The sequence below is a fragment of the Hibiscus syriacus genome, unplaced genomic scaffold (genome assembly GCF_006381635.1).
Source record: "Hibiscus syriacus cultivar Baekdansim isolate YM2019G1 unplaced genomic scaffold, ASM638163v2 tig00111996_pilon, whole genome shotgun sequence".
NCBI lineage: Eukaryota > Viridiplantae > Streptophyta > Magnoliopsida > Malvales > Malvaceae > Hibiscus > Hibiscus syriacus.
In genome coordinates, this window is record NW_024063233.1 from 227046 (window position 1) to 247942 (window position 20897).

The 20897-nt window shown below is 34.3% G+C and overlaps 1 pseudogene; it reads left to right on the plus strand.

Moving 5' to 3' along the window:
• The first annotated feature begins 7088 nt into the window (after positions 1–7088).
• Positions 7089–18804, plus strand: LOC120174003 (annotated as a pseudogene).
• Positions 18805–20897: the final 2093 nt, after the last annotated feature.

Consider the following 20897-nt stretch of genomic DNA (forward strand, 5'->3'; position numbering starts at 1 on the left):
AAAAAGATGATGTCGAAAGGATGTATAGCTTTTCTTGCCAATGTGATAGATACTCGAGTTTCGGAAGCTAAAGTAAATGATATTCCCACCATTAGAGAATTTCCTGACGTTTTTCCAGATGAGTTACTAGGATTGCCTCCGGATTGTGAAGTAGAGTTCAGGATTGAGATTTATCCAGGTACAGAACTTGTATCGATGGCTCCATATAGAATGGCTCCGACTAAATTGAAATAATTAAAAGTCCAACTGAAAGAGCTACTAGATAAGGGGTTTATAAGACCCAGTGTTTCTCCGTGGGGAGCACCGGTGTTGTTTGTGAAAAAGAAGGATGAGACTATACAATTATGTATCGATTACCGTTAATTAAATAAAGTCACAATAAAGAACAAATATCCTCTTCCTTGGATTGATGATTTGTTTGACCAATTGAAAGGAGCATCAGTATTTTCTAAGATAGACATAAGGTTAGGGTACCATCTATTGAAAATCAAAGACGATGATATTTCAAAGACCATTTTTCGGACTCAATATGGGCACTACGAATTTATAGTAATGCCATTTGGTTTTACTAATGCACCAGCGGCATTTATGGATCTGATGAACCAAGTATTTCAACCATATCTGGACCAATTTGTGGTGATATTTATAGATGATATCTTGGTATATTCCAAGTCAAGAGAAGAGCATGATGTTCATCTTTGAGTAGTTCTTCAGACATTTTGCGAGAAGAAGTTGTATGCCAAATTGTCAAAGTGAAAATTTTAGTTAGCCGAAGTTGCTTTCCTTGGTCACATAGTTTCCATAGAAGGTATTCGAGTAGATCCAAGAAAGATAAAAGCTATAGTGGATTGGCAATCTCCAAGGAACGTTTCTGAGGTTCGGAGTTTCTTGGGACTTACCGGTTATTATAGACGATTTGTGAGGAATTTCTCAATGTTAACCTTGCTACTAACTAAGCTGTTACAGAAGGATGTGCCTTTTGTATGGACGAAAAAGTGCCAAGAAAGTTTTGAAGGGCTCAAGAGAATATTGACGGAGGCCCTGGTACTTGTACAGCCAGAGTCGGGAAAAGAATATGTGGTGTTTAGTGACGCATCCCATAATGAATTGAGGTATGATCTGATGCAAGATGGAAATGTTGTAGCTTATGCTTCTAGATAGTTGAAGAATCATGAGAAAAATTATCCTACGCACGATTTGGATTTGGTGGTAGTTGTGTTTACATTGAAAATATGCCGTCATTATTTGTATGGGGAAAGGTTCCATATTTATACCGATCACAAGATTCTGAAGTATTTATTGACGCAGAAAGAATTGAACTTGAGACAACGAAGATGGATTGAGCTTCTAAAAGATTATGATCTAATCATCGACTAAAAATCCTGGAAAAGAGAATGTGGTAGCAGATGCATTAAGTCGAAAGATTTTTTCTTCTTTACGGGCCTTGGATGCATGCATGTCAGTAAAGGAGGATGATGCTTTAATTTCTAAGCTTAAGTTAAAGCCGACTTTTTTAGATTGGATTACACAGTTGCAAAAGCTAAATGAGAAATGTTTGGCGATGATGGCACAAGTAGGAAGGAATGAAATCAAAGAGTTTGAAATAAGAGTGGATGGATGTCTATACTATAAGGTAAGACTTTGTATTCCCGATGATGATGATGATTTGAGGAGGGATATCCTGTATGAAGCACATTATAGCCCTTTGACTATGCACGCAGGGGGAAATAAAATGTATCATGACTTGAAAAGTCGTTACTAGTGGTCTAGCATGAAAAGAGCTGTAACAGAGTTTGTTGCTAAATGTCTAACATGTCAGCAAGTGAAATCTGAACATCAGGTGCCATTTGGGTTACTACAGCCAATAACTATTCCTAAGTGGAAATAGGATCGGGTTACGATGGATTTCGTTTCGGGGCTACCTTTGTCACCAGGTAAAAAGGATTCGATATGGGTACTAGTATACCGATTGACCAAGACGGCTCATTTTATTCCGGTTCGAGTAGATTAGTCGATGGATAAGTATGTGGAGTTATACATTAAAGAAATAGTCAAACTGCAGGAGTACCTATATCAATAATATCTGATTGAGACCCATGGTTTACTTCAAGGTTTTGGAAGTCGTTGCATGAGGCATTAGGTACTCGATTGAACTTCAGCATAACTTTCCATCCTCAGACAGATGGGCAGTCAGAGCGAGCCATTCAAATACTTGAGGATATGCTAAGGGCATGTGTGATTGACTTTAAAGGATCATGGGAAAGGTGTTTGCCTTTAGTCGAATTCGCGTACAATAACAATTATCAGTCAAGTATTAAGATTGCCCCTATGAAGCATTATATGGAAGAAAGTGTCGTACACCATTAAATTGGTTTGAAGTAAAAGACCGAGACATAATTGGACCGGAGTTGGTTAAAGAGATAGAGGAGAAAGTAAAGCTTATTCAAAGGAATCTCAAAATAGCCTCCGATCGGCAGAAATCATATGATTATTTTAAAAGAAGAGAAATCGAATTCCAAGAGGGAGACAAAGTATTCTTAAAGGTGTCGCCTTGGAAGAAAGTCTTGATATTTGGGCGCAAAGGAAAGCTGAGTCGAAGATTTATTGTACCTTATAAAATTTTGAGAAGAGTCGAACTAGTAGCATATAACTAGCCTTGCCGCCGGATATGGACAAAATTCACAACATTTTCCATGTATCAATTCTCAGAAAATATCGATTTGATCCATCTTGCATTATTAACTCAGAAGAAATAGAGGTCCGAATGGATTTAACTTATGAAAAAGAACCAGTGCGGATCCTAGCTAGAGAAATCAAGGAATTACGCAACAAAAAGATTCCTTTAGTTAAAGTACTATGGCAAAATCATAAGGTTGAGGAGGTTACTTGGGAAAGAAAGGAGGACATGAGAATGTAATTTTCTCACCTTTTCGTTTCAGGTATTTATCTAAATTCGAGGATGAATTTTCTTAAGGGGGAGAATTGTAATATCCCAAATATTAGACCAGGGATTATATTGCAAAGGTTGGAAAATTTAAGATTTAAATTGAATTAGTGGTAAAAGATGAGAAGAAGGATTTGGAATAATGTTTAAACTAAATTATATACATAGATAAGTTAAGAGGACATTTTAGTCCTTTTAAAGGAAAGTGAATTAAAATAGATAAGAAGAAATAGGAGGGCAAAGTAAATTGCTTACACTTCTTCTTCACGTGGGTATTCTTTCCTCCTAGCACAAGGTAAATTTTTATTAGTTGGTGCTTTCTTTAAATTATGGGTTACTTTGGTAGCATGGAGTAATATATGTGTATAAGAAATGATTAGATGAGCTTAAAATAAAGAGATAAGGAAAATAATAGGGATTTTATAAAATGGGTTTTGAAATGATATGTTAATCTAGGAGTGTTTATGGATGTTTTATGGTAGATTTGACTTTTCATTGAGGCAAATGAGAGACTAGAAACATTGGATAAGATTTATAAACACATTAGAAAAGTGGTGTGATTCTTAGAACTTAATATTCTTGGTAGATAGTAGATGTTTTGAGAAATAAGATGAAGGGAAATTTGTATGGGTAAGTAGAGAAGAGTTGCATAGCAATTTTGGGTGTTAATATAAAGAAATTTGGCCCATTTAGCTAAAAATCGGGTTAAAAACTAGAAAATCTGGGCAATAGTATCGGTACTGATAGAACAGTACCGATACTATAGGCTAAAAAGGGGATGAATTTATTGTGTAGTATCGATACTGATTCACTCAGTATCGATACCGTTGATGCAGTATCGATACCATTGAAAGGGTATCGATACCAAGCAAACATCGAATCTAATTTCGGTATCGATACCGTAAGAGAGTATCGGTACCATAAACGGGTAGTATCGATTAAATGTAAAGGGTATTGATACCATGAAACATCGAACCTAATTTTGGTATCGATACCAGGAAGGGGTATCGGTACCCTAGTGTAGAAGTATTGGTACTATAGTAGTAGTATCGATACTTTGGAATCAGAAATATTAAAAATATGCTGATAATGATATAGAAAATTAATAATATATTCTTTTGAATATGGTTTAATTACAATGGTTAGGAAATATACTAACATTGAGTATGGTACATGTTTTAATGGATGATTGAATAGATCAGAACCAAACTCCCGAGACAAGCAAAACTAAGGGAAATGGCAAAGTCCTGGAGTAATCATCCTTACTTTTGGACACTTAGCGAGGAAAGCTAGGTGAGTACATTTATTGTATGAAAATTTCATGAAAGTGATTAGAAATTATTCAAGATGTAATATTTAAATGTTAATGTATGTTTTATTGCAATTATTATGTTTTATTGAATACATGAAAATGATATTGTGACTGAGTTTTAGAGTATGAACTGCTCTAAAACAAATGAAAAAAATAATGCCATAGTTGAAATGTATATGGGTACATTGTCAGCATAAAAGAATAATGCATATGGGTGTATTGTTGGCATGAAAGGATGTCATAGCTAAAATGTATATGCGTGCATTGTTGGCATGAAAGGATGCCATAGCTTAAATCTATATGGGTACATCGTTAGCATAAAAGAATAATGCATATGGGAGCATTATTGGCATGAAAGAATGTCATTACTGAAATGCATATGGGTGCATTATCAGAATAAAAGTATATTTTTATTTGGAATGCATAATGGTGCATTACCAATATGAAACAATGATATAAATGAAAAAAAAAATATAGTCAATGCTTATGATAATTGTGAATGGAATATCGTTTGATTTGTAAGAGTTAGAGAATCCTTAAAGAATATACCATCTGATGGGAGCTAAATGTTATGAATTATTTATGAGTACATAAAGGTTACATTACAATACTATGACTCACTAAGTAATGACTTAATGTGTGTATTTTCATGCGTAGGTAACAACAGAGAATAATCAAGTAAGGAGTACAGCTATAGCAACATATATCATCCACCAAGATTGACTCACCAGTAGTATTAGGAGTTTAGAAATCATTTTGAAACCTGTCTGGCATGTAATCAAATTTAACAAACATATTTTGTAATATACTGAATGAATATGTATTTATTATGTTAATTTTGTGAAAGTAAGTTTGAAACAAAATTTTAAAGAATTTTCAAAATGAGTAGACAATTTTTAAAGTTATGTGACATTTGTATTCGTATACGTAACCGTATATAGAATATGGGTGTTACATTCTTCTCCCTTAAAAAAGGAAATGGAAGAAAAACGATTTCGTAAAAATGTATAATGTTCACTGTTTCGAACAAAAAAAAGGGGGAAAAAGAAAGAAAAAGAGAGTCACTTTGTTCGAATGAAAAGAAAAAGAAAAAGGAAAAATTGATTGTTTCAATTTCCTTTCATCTATTCTTTTTCCTTGTTTTATTTTTCATTGTGCTTCACGTTAATTTGTGGATTGTTCCTAATTATTTTGATATCTTATTTTGGCATATTTTTAAATAACTTTCTTTTTCGGCCTTTTTCCTACCCTAACCTAAGCCCCATTACACCTTGATTTAAAGACCCCCTTGATTATTGCATTATGTTCGCCTTTAGTAGTGGAGACTTGATTGGATTCCAAGCCTATGGTAATATCTTGATTAGTTTCGGATTGAGCGATTTTAATTTACCCTAAACACTTTGAGCGAATATATGTGAATCTATGTGAGGTATTGAGTTATGTTTTATTGATGTTGGAAAATAATTAGGATATCTTGCTTGCTTAAAATTTTTCTTAGTTGTGTCTTTGCTTGATTGTACATTGAATTCGTCAATTATCATGGACTTAGTTTAATTGGAAGGTTAAGTAATAAATTGAAATTGAAGACATCAACTTATAATTTTGATGTGTTAATTGAGGAATGCTTGAGGAAAAACATTGAATAAGTGATCGAAATCATAGCCAGCTTCAGACATGTGTGATGGAGGTTCGTATTGAAAAATATTTATGGGAACTTCATCCTCATCATCATCGGAGTTCATGTTGAATTGCGGTGATTCGAGTTCAACGAATAATTCAATCTCCGCACTATCCGCTCCTGGCTCACGAAGAGGTTCTTCTGGTGGAGATGAGGGTTCCTCTATGATTCTGATGTTTAGGTCGAACAAGTTCGTATATGATTACCTTACTTTAGAACTTGAAGGGATGTCACCATATGGGTTAAGAACCGAGTGTTTTGTCGAATGCATCTTCATGTTGAGGTCAAAGAAGATGGAAGATGAATGTCTTCCTCTGGAACTGGAAGACATCTCCATATTAAGGTCAAAGAAGTTGGAAGATGAATGCCTCCCTATTGAACTTGATGGAATGGTACCAAGAGGTGGATTTGCCATTAATGATGTGAAATCATTACAGATTGTTTGAGTTGGACTGTCAACTTGATGAACTTGTTGAGGTAACCCATTGTGGGAGAATAATTACATACCACGAACTGCATGAACTTCAATAAATGTGGCATACATATCTGTAATAGAGTCTGAATTTTGATTGGAAATATCAACCATCATAGCAACATCTTCATCGGTGGAGAGGTCGAATGTTGTACATGTTAAAGGAAACTTTTCAGTCAGAAATCTGTACTGAAGTTTAGACAGTCTTCTAGTATTTCCAACATGAGCCTTCCTTGAGATTTTTGTTACTAATTCCTCAATAGTGATGTTTCTGTTGAAGGTAATGAGGATATAATGATCTGATAGGAAAACAATTTCATATTCATCTTCCCAAAATTTCTCTATCATAATAAACAATAGCTGAAATAGGAGTTTTTTGATAATTGTAATTTTTGTAAGAAAACAAAGTAAAATTGGACAATCGATTTTTTTAGGAGTTTCTATTTCCCCCCTTTTCCTCTAAAGACAGTTCATTGGTTTTGTATTAGTAGCATCCTGAGCTTGCTATGATAATTGTTTTGTCGGTTCCAATCTGCTTTATATTATCCTCGAAACTGACTGACTGTTTTTTGTTTTATTTTTATTTTACAGCCAAAGAAGTACGTTTTAAGCTAAATTATATAAGGTCATTCAACATTCTGTAAAGAGAAGAGAGAGAGAAAGGTACAGGTTCGTGGAGGTGACAGGGCTTCTTCGAGCTTAGCGTCCTCTCTCATTGCACTTTGCTAGCAGCTTTGCAAGTTTTCCTGTTGATGCATTTGTATAATAAGAACAATTGAGCTTTAATGACTAGGTTGTGTGGAGAGTTTTAACTGAAGGGGAAAGATTAAAAGTTAACATTATGGGTTCTGTTTGTTGCCGCTTGCGCCCTGAGGATTTTGAGGACTATATGAATCCAGACAGTAACATATATAGAAATTGTGTGTGCGTCAGTTGCTTTGTTCAGAACTTTGTCCATGTGGTATGTTTTACGATTCTCATTACTAAGCATTTGTTCTGACTAATATTATTTCTTTGCTCTCTTTCAATATGTCACTTAAGGGTATTAAAATGGTGGTTTTGTTGAGTATTTCTTTCTCTTGTTTTGTGGCACTTCTAACTTCACGTTGTCAAAAATTAGATGCGTCATTGGAAATTTGAACTTCTTATTCTGTGGCCTGTGTGGGTGGTAGCTAGTTTCAATCATTCTGATCATTGAGGTTAATCTCTACTATTAATTCGAGCAAGGTCCTTCGTGAACCTTTTTACTGAGTTCCATGCGTATTTATTTGTGAAAGCTTTGGCAGAGTATTATAGAGGCATGAGATTTGGTGAATGAGAATGTTGAAGGCATGATATATGAGTAGCAGTGGACTCTTTCTATATATATATATATATATATAATACACACTGTACTTTTTATCCGTTGATCAATCATGCCAAGTCGGATAAAATTCCTTTATAATATAGTATGTGTTTGAAACTGTGATAAGTTGCTTGTTTGTACAATAAAATAGATTAAGGTAACTCAAGCGTCTGTGTCTAAATTTTTTTTTGTTTTAAAAGATCCTCTTAATTGGTTTTGGAGCAAGTGCAAGCTTCTATAGTGTCAACACTGTACTTCTCAATGTAGGAAATTCCGTTAGCATTTATATCGATTGGCTTTTAGGTGAAAAGATATCTAATTTAGTTGTGGACCATTAAATACTAAGCTAATTAGCCTAATTTATGAAATTATCAGTTGATTGTTTACATTATGAATAAAGTGCTTCGTTAATGGTAGGGACATGGAAGATAACCGGAAGGAGGTTTGGTGTTACATGTCTCAACATGATCAAAACATTTTTATCTTCCATTCGATTTAAGGGTTCCAGATTTTTTATACTTAAATTTTTGGTTTTTTCCCTGTAATTGTAGTATACCACATTGTTCCAAAGAGGGGAATTGCGTTCTATCCCTTCATCTATTCAAGAAACAGGATCCATTATCTCTTCTGCGTCTCTAGAAAACTCACTTTCTGACATGTGCCAATCTCCTCCAAGGCCCTTGCTGACACTAGATATTTCCGCTTGCAACGTGATGGTCTTGTTTCAAGACATGAGAAGGGTTCAAGTCATTCACACAAAGAATCAGAGCCTTTAAGAGCTCAAAATGATGCAGATTCAGGATCCCTGAGTACAGGGGGCAAATGGAATGCCTTTGAACAAGGTTCGAAAGAGAAGCATTCTAATTCCTCACAGAAACTCTCATCAGCGAAAGCACCGGTTGGAATTGAGTACATCTATTCATCTGCTGAAGAAGAGGAGGAAGTCTGTCCAACTTGTCTTGAAGGTAAATCTTGTTAGAGTATGCCCAAAGACCAATCATATGATGATTGTAATAATACTTTTATTTACCGATTTTATTGAATAAAGGCATTGCCGCTATTATTGTCATTTATATATATGTGTTTAACATAAACTGGAAGATAATAAAGTCCATATAATGACATAATTGTTATTATTAAAAGATCTCTAGTCAAGTATTATTATGAGCATGAACAATAATAATACGCTTAAGGCTAACATGTTATTGATTGATGACAACTAGTTGTCATTGACATAGAGATGTCAGAATTGATACATGATTATATTGTTAGAGAACAATGTATTGGATTAACCGACCATGAGCATATGTCTTGGATTATTATGTGACAGTCATAACATTGCTCATGGTGATGACTATATGTATGATCCTCAGAATTGAGATCAATACAATCCCAACATATATTGTTGTATGTTTTGATGCAGCTAAACAAGCTCCATAACTTGTTGCTCTATAAAGACTGTTATTGAATATATCTCAATATATGTAGTGGGTGTGTATGATTAAGATAGGATTTGTCCTTCCTACATAATAGGAAATATATCACAGACCACTTGATTGAGTAAGACTAGAAACGCATGGCCATGCTCGAATAAGTTGATATGAGATATCATAAACTATTCGTTAATTATAGTCTACTCTAGATATCAAGAAATAATAGATGGGCTATACAAGTGTGACTATTCCAAGGCTTGTGCCTATTCTAGATATAAAGGACATAAGGATGTAATACATAAAAGAGTTAATCACCAAGATGATATGTCGAATCATATTTTCTTGTAACTTAGGTGACAATGATATATTGCTAGATGTCACTCATTGTATGCAATATTAGAATAGTTCTAATAATTACTGCTAACGTTACAAGAACCTACAAGGTCACTCCCTAGGATTGAAACGAGCAAATATGTAAAATTTGTTGTACGTTACTAAAATATATATCTAGAGTTAATTAAATATATGTTTTAATAATCCCGAATATTTAATTTCAATTAATTAAATATAAATTTAATTAATTTGAAATAATAAAATCCCTAATATGATTAGGGTAACTTGGATATAAAAGGATTATTAAATTCTAATTAATTAAATATAGATTTAATTAATTTGAAATAATAAAACCCTAATATGATTAGGGTAACTTAGCTATAAAAGGGTGTGTTAGGTCTAGCAGCTTTTTAGAACACAGACACAAAACCTTCAGTCGTTTTTCTCTCAAAACTGTTTTGGGGAAGAAAAATATTGCTCTCAATCGGGTGAACTGAGTAGAGGCTGAGACGTGATTTCGTGGAGGCTTACGATTCGAACCGATCTACACCACCAGTATTCACTGTTGTCCTTGTTGTTTTTCAAGGAACCCGCTGTAAGTATTCGCATCCCTTCCTCCCAATTTTAGTTTTTTGTACTTGGATCGCTGGTGAGACCGTCGAGTTTTGTTTTCGTTGCGCCATGGGGTGCGCCGACGGTCCCAACAGTGGCATCAGAGCCACTTGTACGATCTGAATTTGGGTTAAATTTTTGGTTGATGCGATATGTATGAGATGATAGCTTACCTTTATTCCCATATGTAATGGGGTAAGGGGGAGGTAGGATAGTAGGCTGCCCCCAACGCCAGGTTAAGAGCAACTTTCGTGGGAGACCTCTGAATTATGAAATGCCCTCCGTGGGACTCAATCCCACGACCTCAAGGTTAAGAACCTTGCGCTCTACCAACTGAGTTGGATGGTCATTTCATGATATGTATGAGATGATGTTTTAGTTTTATCGATTTCGGTAAATATGATGATATTATTGTTCGAATCGATAACCGCAAAGATTAATATGTTAATTTGTTAATATGTTTTTCAATCGATTTGTTGCTGGATGATCTGTGGGAGTGCGATAGCAGATCACGTTTGGAAGTGAAACAATGGTTGTTCCGATGTAGAAAACCTTCAGGATTAAAAATCCCAAAAGCACGATTCTGTTGATAATTGTTATCAAATCGTGAAGTTTTTCCATGGAAACAGAAGTACAAATTGAAGGCCCATATTAATATTTTTAACAAAGGCGTAACAACATATATATATATATATATATATGATATGTTTGTTTTGCACGGTGTTTGATATGCATGGTTATAGCCCTTGTTCAATTTACAATGGTTTATTTTGAAATACGGTCTGTGAGCCGTGCCTTTCTATATCTCTATTGTATTTATCTTCTCATCTTACTCCCTCATATGTAAAACGAGTTTCTTTTAAAATTGTAAACATATGAAGATTCACAAGGAGCATAAGAATGGCGAGAATATGCCTAGAGAATAGTCTTAGGCTTTAGGGTTCTTGGTTCTCCCATTGGCTTGGGATGGGCCACCTTAGTCATTGTTTTGGGCTATAACCATTGCATCTTATTTATTGTTATATTTTTTATGTATGCAATAATACATCAAATGATAAAATAAGAATAAATATTGATGAGATCAATAAGGGCCCAATATTAAAACGAACAATGATGAGATAATTACGCAAATCCCTCTTTATAATCTAAGTTAACTTAACCGTCCAATATTTACCCTCTTTTAAGGCTTTGATCTATACTTTGTGGGCTTTGCCAAAGCATTGGCACATAAATCTATCTTGGTTAAACGTGAAGAATAAGCAAGTGATATTCACCGGTTGAAATATTGGTAATAACTTAGCTAGGTTATTCTAATAGGATTAGAAACCTAGAGGTTAAATATTTGGATAAGTCATGAGATGACTTGAACAAAAGTTGTTCACCAAAATGAGGAGTTACATGAGATGTAACTAGTAAAGTGTTACTTACCTAAATAATCACTATCCTAAAAGAAAATCCAAAGCTGATTTAGGAAATTGATGTATTATGGATCCTCACCCACTAGAAAAAAATTTCGCTGAATTTTTTTGAAATTAAAACAAAGAGGGTTTTTAATTTTGAATAAAATAGTGGAGTAATTTGTAAATAAAGTCCTATTTATAAATTTTAATTCGGTAAATTTACTTTTCCATTGTTGTAGATTTAATGGCAAACAACATTTTATCACTGCGATGACTCCTGGAGAAAGATAAACTTAATGGCATATACTTCCTTGACTGGTTTCGTAATTTGAGAATTGTTCTCAAACAGGAAAGGAAGGAATATGTCATTAAGGAACTTGTTCCTGATGAACCGGCAGCTAATGCTTCAAAAGCTGACAAAGACAAATTCAAGAAACATATGGTTGATATGTTAGATGTTGGATGTCTAATGCTTGCCACCATGACTCCTGAGCTTCAGAAGCAACATGAGGACATGGTTGCATATGAGATGATTCAAAATCTCAAAGAAATATATGAAGGGCAAGCACGTCAAGAGAGATATGAGACCTCTAAAGCTCTATTTCAATGCAAAATAGCAGAGGGAACTCCTGTAGAAGCTCACGTCATCAAGATGATGTGCTACATCCAAACGTTGGAAAAGCTGGGATTTCCTCTCAAAGATGAATTGGCTACCGATGTTATCCTGCAATCGTTTCCATACAGCTTTAGACAATTTGTCCTTGATTTCAACATGAATGAAATTAACAAGACTTTGCCACAGTTACTTGGCATGTTACGAACTGCTGAAAGTAACATGAAATAGGTTGGACCTAAGCCCATTCTGATGGTCCACAAGGACAAAGGAAAGGGAAAGAAAAAGGTAGTGGAAAAGTCTAAGGGCAATGGTAAGACCAAACCAAATAGGAAAAATGCATTGAAACCCAAAGGGGGAGTTAGCAAAGAAGGAAAATGTTTCCATTGCGATAAGACCAGACACTAGAAGAAAAAATGCCATGTTTACCTTGAAGAGGTCAAGAAGGCAAAAGCAAACGAAACGTTTGTTTCAGGTATTTATGTTATTGATGTTAATTTGTCAACATCTACTTCTTGGGTATTAGATACCGTTTGTGGTTCTCATATTTGTACTTCTGTATAGGGACTGCAAAAATAGAAGGAATCTGGCTAAAGAAGACGTGGACCTTCGAGTGGGAAATGGAGCAAGAGTTGCTACATTATCTATAGGGACAAATGTTTTATCTTTGCCTAGTGGACTTTATTTAAATTTAGAGGATTGTTATTATGTGCCTAGTTTGACTAAGAACATTATTTCTATTTCTTGTTTGGACAAGATTGGCTTTGAGATTATTATTAAGAATAATTGTTGTTCTTTTTATCTCGATAGTGTTTTTATGGTTCGGCACAATTAGTTAATGGTCTTTATATTTTGGATCAAGATAACACCATTTATAACATAAATACTAAGAGATCAAAAACAAATGACTCGAATCAAACTTATCTTTGGCATTATCGTTTAGGCCATATAAGTGAGAAACGCATATCAAAACTCCATAAAGATGGATTCTTAGATTCATTTGTTTTCGAACAATATGATGTATGCGAATCTTGCTTGTTGGGAAAAATGACTAAAGCTCCTTTTAATAGTAAAGGTGAATGAGCAAGTGATTTATTGGGGGTTAATACATAGTGATGTATGTGGACCAATGAATACAAAAGCCAGAGGTGGATTCCATTACTTCATTACTTTTACTGATGACTTCAGTTGGTATGGGTATATTTATCTTATGTGCCATAAATATGAAGCCCTTGAAAAGTTTAAGGAATTTAAAAATGAAGTACAAAATCAACTAGGAAAGAGTATTAAAGCACTTCGATCAGATCGAGGTGGAGAATACTTAAGCATAGAGTTTGATGAACTCCTAAAAGAATGTGAGATTGTATCACAGCTTACACCACCTGGTACACCACAGTGGAATGGAGTTTTTTGAAAGAAGGAATCGAACATTGTTAGACATTGTTCGATCGATGATGAGTCATAGTGATCTTCTGACTTCTTTTTGGGGACATGCACTTGAAACAGTTACTTTCACACTAAATCGTGTTCCATATAAATCGGTTTAAAAGACACCATACGAGATATGGACTGGGAAATGTCCCAGTATGTAGATTTAGGGTTGTGAAGCTTATATAAAACATCAGATGTTCGGGAGAAATAAATGAGAACAAAGTGTTTGTTGCTCGAACATGAGCTTTTCTCGAAAGAGAATTTCTCTCAAAGAAAGGGAAGGGTAGAAATATTGAACTTGGAGAAGTTCAAGAGCAAACAAATAAATGAACCTGAAGTTGAGCATGTTTCACAAGTTGTTGAGGAGCATTCAACAGATTTAGAAACACAATCACTGCGTAGATCCACAAGAGAACATCGTGCACCTAAGAGATTTGGATTTCTCGTTACGACACATGGAGATGTTCTTCTTATGGATCAAGATGAGCCTATGACTTATCAAGAGGTAATGTCTAGCCCAGACTCTGAGAAATGGCTTGAATCCATGAGATCTGAGATGGATTCCATGTTAGTAAACCAAGTATGGACTTTGGTTGAACCACCTGAAGGGGTCAAACCTATAGGGTGTAAATGGGTTTTCAAGAAGAAAACGACATAGATGGTAATGTACAAACATACAAGGGGAGATTAGTCGCTAAAGGTTTTCAACAAGTTGATGGTGTAGACTATGACGAAACATTCTCCCCTGTAGCTATGTTTAAGTCCATCTAGATCCTGCTCGCAATAGCTGCATTCCATGATTATGAAATTTGGCAAATGGACGTCAAAACCGCCTTCCTTAATGGAAAACTTGAAGAGGATGTGTATATGACACAACCAGAAGGTTTTGTCTTTCCAGGAAATACTAGAAAGGTTTGTAAGCTACAGAGGTCTATTTATGGACTAAAGAAAACTTCTCGAAGCTGGAATCTTCGTTTCAATGATGCAATCAAAGAGTTTGGTTTTATCAGAAATGAAGATGAGCCTTGTGTTTATAAGAAGGCTAGTGGGAGCATTGTTTCTTTCCTAATCTTGTATGTAGACGACATACTCATCATAGGAAATGATATACCTACTTTACAGTATGTTAAGAATTGGTTAAGTAGTTGTTTTTCTATGAAAGATTTTGGTGAGACAGCGTATATCTTATGAATTAAGATCTATAGAGATAGATCAAGACGACTTCTAGGTCTGAGTCAAAGTACATATATAGACAAAGTGCTGAAAAGGTTCAGTATGAAAGAATCCAAGAAAGGATTTTTGCCTATGAGACATGTCATTTCTCTTTCTAAGGAAATGTGTCCTTCAACTCCACTAGAAAGAGAACGGATGAATAAGATTCCATATGCTTCGACTATTGGTTCTATAATGTATGCCATGATATGTACTCGACCAGATGTATCGTATGCTCTAAGCATGACGAGTCGGTATCAAGCAAAACCTGGTGAAAATCACTGGGTTACAGTTAAAAATATCCTTAAGTACTTAAGAAGAACTAAGGATAAATTTCTTGTCTATGGAGAGGAGGAAGAGCTTAGTATAAAAGTTTATACTGATGCCAGCTTCCAACCTGACAAGGATGACTCACGATCGCAATCGGGTTTTGTGTTTTGTCTTAATGGAGGTGCTGTGAGCTGGAAAAGTTCGAAGCAAGAAACAGTAGTTGATTCTACAACAGAGGCTGAATACATTGCAGCCAGTAAAGCAACAAAAGAGGATGTTTGGATCAAGAAGTTCATATCGGAATTAGGGGTTATTCCCAGTATATCAGATGTTGTAGAACTCCGTTGTGACAATAATGGAGCCATTGCACAAGCAAAGGAACCCATATCTCATTAACAATCCAAACATATTCTTAGGTGCTTTCATCTCATTCGAGAGATCATTGATCGAGGAGATGTGGAAATATGTAGAGTACACACGGATGACAACATTGTTGATCCCTTGACGAAACCTCTTACACAGCAGAGGCATGATCGTCACACTGAGTCACTCGGTATTAGATATATGAGTGATTGGTCTTAGTGCTGGTGGGAGATTGTTAGAGTATGCCCAAAGACCAATCATATAATGATTGTAATAATACTTTTATTTACCGATTTTATTGAATAAAGGCATTGCCGCTATTATTTTCATTTATATATACGTGTTTAACATAAACTGGAAGATAATAAAGTCCATATAATGACATAATTGTTATTATTAAAAGATTTCTAGTCAAGTATTATTATGGGCATGGACAATAATAATACGCTTAAGACTAACATGTTATTGATTGATGACAACGAGTTATAATTGACATAGAGATGTCAGAATTGATACATGATTATTTTGTCAGAGAACAATGTATTGGATTGACCGACTATGAGCATATGTCTTGGATTATTATGTGACAGTCATAACATTGCTCATGGTGATGACTATATGTATGATCCTCAGACTTGAGATCAATATTATCCCAACATATATTGTTATATGTTTTGATACAGCTAAACAAGCTCCGTAACTGGTTGATCTATAAAGACTGTTATTGAATATATCTCAATATATGTAGTGGGTGTGTATGATTAAGATAGGATTCGTCCTTCCTACATAATAGGAAATATATCACAGGCCACTTGATTGAGTAAGACTAAAAACGCATGACCATGCTCGAATAAGTTGATATGAGATATCATAAACTATTCATTAATTACAGTCTACTCTAGATATCAAGAAACAATAGATGGGCTATACAAGTATGACTATTCCAAGACTTGTGCCTATTCTAGATATAAAGGACATTAGGATGTAATACATAAAAGAGTTAATCACCAAGATGATATGTCGAATCATATTTTCTTGTAACTTAGGTGACAATGATATATGGCTAGATGTCACTCATTGTATGTAATATTAGAATTGTTCTAATAATTACTGCTAACGTTACAAGAACCTACAAGGTCACACCCTAGGATTGAAACGAGAAAAGATGTTTAATTTGTTGTACGTTACTAAAATATATATCTAGAGTTAATTAAATATATGTTTTAATAATCCCGAATATTTAATTTTAATTAATTAAATATAGATTTAATTAATTTAAAATAATAAAATCCCTAATATGATTAGGGTAACTTAGATATAAAAGGATTATTAAATTTCAATTAATTAAATATAGATTTAATTAATTTGAAATAATAAAACCTTAATATGATTAGGGTAACTTGGCTATAAAAGGGTGTGTTAGGTCTAGCAGCTTTTTAGAACACAGACACAAAACCTTTAGCCGTTTTTCTCTCAAAACTATTTTGGAGAAGAAAAATATTGCTCTCAATCGGGTGAACTAAGTAGAGGCTGAGACGTGATTTTTTGGAGGCTTACGATTTGAATCGATCTACACCACCAGTATTCACTATTGTCCTTGTCGTTTTTCAAGGAACCCGCTGTAAGTATTCACATCCCTTCCTCCCGATTTCAGTTTTTCGTACTTGGATCGCTGGTGAGACCGTCGAGTTTTGTTTTCGATGCGCCATGGGGTGCGCCGACGGTCCCAACAGAAGAAGAGGAGGAAGTCTGTCCAACTTGTCTTGAAGGTAAATCTTTTTCTCAAATTTGAGTGGTTTTTATTATAGCCACTGTATTATGAAGTGATACTTTGTTAGAACTTGCTCAATAGGCTAGATTTGCTAGAACTTTGGATGGAGGGTTGGATTCAAGTGCTAAATTTCTGCTATATCTCAACTCTAATTTGGATGCTTGTGCTGTTAATTGGATTCAGATTCTAATGAGTTGACAATTGAACAACCTTGATTAAGGGAACTTACAATTAGTTTATGATTTTAATGATAAAATAAGTCGATTTGTATAGGTGTCATTTAAGCCTCTTGGCTTCTGTTAGATTCAATTTAGCGATCCACAATTTTTTTTTCAATGCCAAAATGACCCTATTTGATTCTCATAGTTCCAGTAGTACCACCATTTCACCATCAACACTAGATTCCCTATCCCCACTATGTCATCCTTTCTCATCACTGTCATTATCCAAAAATCATGACCACCCCTTTCCATTTTCATTTTGTTCCATTTGATATACCTTTGCTAGCAAGAAAACTATAATATCAAACTCTATTCTTAGTAATATTTGAGCATTCAACAAAAAACATTGATCACAAGGAAATTGTGCATATTAACCAAAAAAATAGGTGCATGTTGTGTACACAAACTAGACTTCACTTTAGAGTTTATTATATATATATATATGTTACAAAAACTCACATATACATGTTGCACTTTACTCAAGGTAGAACTTTTCTCACGCTGTATCAAAGGCAATACAAGGGTTTAAAGGCCAAGACTCAAGAGTGCGCCTTGCACTCTTGACAAAATAGCAAGAAATTGAATCCATTTGCTTTCTTAATGAGTTTTTTTTTCTGGAAAATCAAACAATTGTAAGGAGAAGAAAAACTATAAATTTTAAGCATTGAAGATTTTGGAGCTTAATCCCAATAAACCCAAATTCACATCACACCTTCCTATTAAAATCCCTATTCATTTTAATAAAACCTCCATAAACCCATGCATCCCTATTTCCATGATTTCTTTTTTTTTTTTGGGATCAAAATCAAAAGCGATTCTAATTGCAATCGCTTAACCATTAACTTGTTAAATCTTGAACCATTTGTTCAACAAAAAACTCGTTTCTCTATTTGACAATATATATATATATATATATATTATATATATATATATATATGGAGGGGTTAATTGGGTCTAGTGAAAAGTAGAGGCTTAAATGATTTTTCTTCTATAGGTGGGGGTGCTTATTCTAATAATTATGCATGGTTTTTGCTACATCATTTATCTTAGAAACAAGAATTTCTATAAAAAAATGTACTACTAATCATTTTAGATTGGGCTTTTAATGGTTACATTAGCTTCCTTTCAATCTTATCAATGTCACCTATGTGCAGAATATACTCCAGAGAATCCCAAGATAATAACAAAATGTTCCCACCATTTCCATATTTGTTGCATTTATGAATGGAGGGAGAAGTTAAAACTATCCAGTCTGTGGCAAGGTAACTTTTTCTTGCACTGGTTAGCCCTTTCATTTCCTTTGTTACAAATAATCGATCAAGTGCATTGTGGTTGCATTTTATTCGGCTTAATTAGCTGTTTTCTTATCTTTCTAGACTTGCAATTTGCTAGGATCCTCAAAGTTTAGAGGGTTTTTTCGTTGCCTTTGATATTCTTTTCAATGTTGATGTGGTAACACTGCATGTGTTTTTCATTTCTTCGTTTATACTTGTACACATTCATGGTTGGACTTTAGTATATATACTTTTAAATTATTATGTAAATTGTGTTCTTCATATTGTGTAAAATATAAATAAAAAAATAGGTCTGGTTAGTTTGATCTATTCATCTAGCGACTTTGAAAAGTAATAACTGACTGAACTAGATGAACAAATTGTTTTCCCTAACCAATTAATACCGGAACTGAATTATCTAAATTTAACTGGTTAAAACTGATTAATGCTTCCCCTATTCCCGCTCATCCTCTTTGTTCCCTCTGCTGGTTGGTTTATATATAAATGTAGATCGGAGTCGTGTAAATATCTACTGTAAATTATTATATGTAGGAGTCATTGGTTTTGATGTAGTCTAAATCTTGTCTCATCTACAGTATCGATAGGCTTATCTATATTTTTTTTAATAATCTAAGGTGATTATGAGGTAGTATATGTTCATAATCTTTCTTAACCATTGGCAATGCACACACATCCTGCTAACGTTGCTTGCTCGAACCTAGGACCTCAAGGGAGAACAACACTTCCTTCAACCACTAAGGCCTCTCAATGGGTTCAACAGTTATAATAAATCTTAGGCTCAAAAAATTGATGTTGCTTGGTGAGCTCCGTGTTTTAGGTTATATTCTATGATGTAGATTTACTAGTAGTAGAAGTGATCCTGTTGTATCAAAAAATGAATGGGGGATATTGTTTATCACTAATCGGATGTTGAGTATGTGAGTATATTAGAGGTATTCAGAGATTATTCAACTTTGAACCTATTGAGTGGCCTTAGTGGTAAAAGGAAGTGTTATTCTCTCTGGAAGATCATGGTTCAAGCAGCTATGTCTGCAGGGTGTGTGTTGTCAATGGCTCAGAAAGATTTTGCATAGATATTACCTTGTAATCATTCCAGACTCTTTTAAAAAAAAAGATTATCCAACTTTGAATTAAGGTCATATTCATGTTAAGCGATGCAGAAAAATTGCCATCTTGCTTGATGATGTTTATGGTTCGCTTTTATTTTCCATTTTGGGAACTTACAGGCTCCTGGCTTAATTTGATCTAATGATGATAAAGTAGTGCATTGAGCTTTATACAAAAATGAGAATAGTTTGTCTACACTCTGTTGTAGCCTAAATCTCTCATCTAAACTCAACCATCTATTTTTTTTTTTTTTTTTTTTTTTTTTTTTTGCATTTCCAGGTTATGGTGTTCGATGAAATTACTTAATCTTTACTTAAAAGGTTTTGTTGTGGAAGGAAACCAGCAGATGACAGAATCCAAGAAATTAAAAGAAAATACATCTAATCTCCTTTCTAAATAGTGCAGGGAAAATGCGTTTGTCACATGCTGTAACTATGAAAATGTTGTGTATAAAGACTGTAATTTGTTACTGTTTATGAAGCTTTGAGAAAGGGAAAAGAGGGGGGAGGTTACCATTAGTATGATTGTTGGAAATCACACGAGCTGTATTGACAATAGTTTATATATCAATGGCAAGAAGTGTGGATTTGAGGAAGCTATTATATATATATATTGTTATATCAAGCAATGCCCTTTACCAAGGATGGACCAATTTATAAAAAAAAATATATACAGAAAATATTTAAAATATAAATTGAAAATTTTAGGAGTCCGACCATCCCTGCCTTTTACAATCATGTAGGACTCTGTTGTCACCATCGAGAACCACTTTCTGCAGCAGATTCTTCGAAAAGGACCTTCGACCATAACTTGCTATAGAACCAGATACACAAAAAATGCTACGCACCGAAAAGTGGGTTCGAAGTCTCTAGGAAATCGGAAGGGTCGGAAGTGCCCTAATTAATATGACGATGAAATTGAGTAATTACCCTAATTTGGGATGAAAATGGATTAAATCGTAATGTTGGTGCCTCGTCATAAACCATAAAAGATTCATAGGATTGACATTATTTTTTATTTAATATATACATGAGTTAGAATCCACTTGCATAATATAAAATTAAAAAATAGATCCAAGACCACCA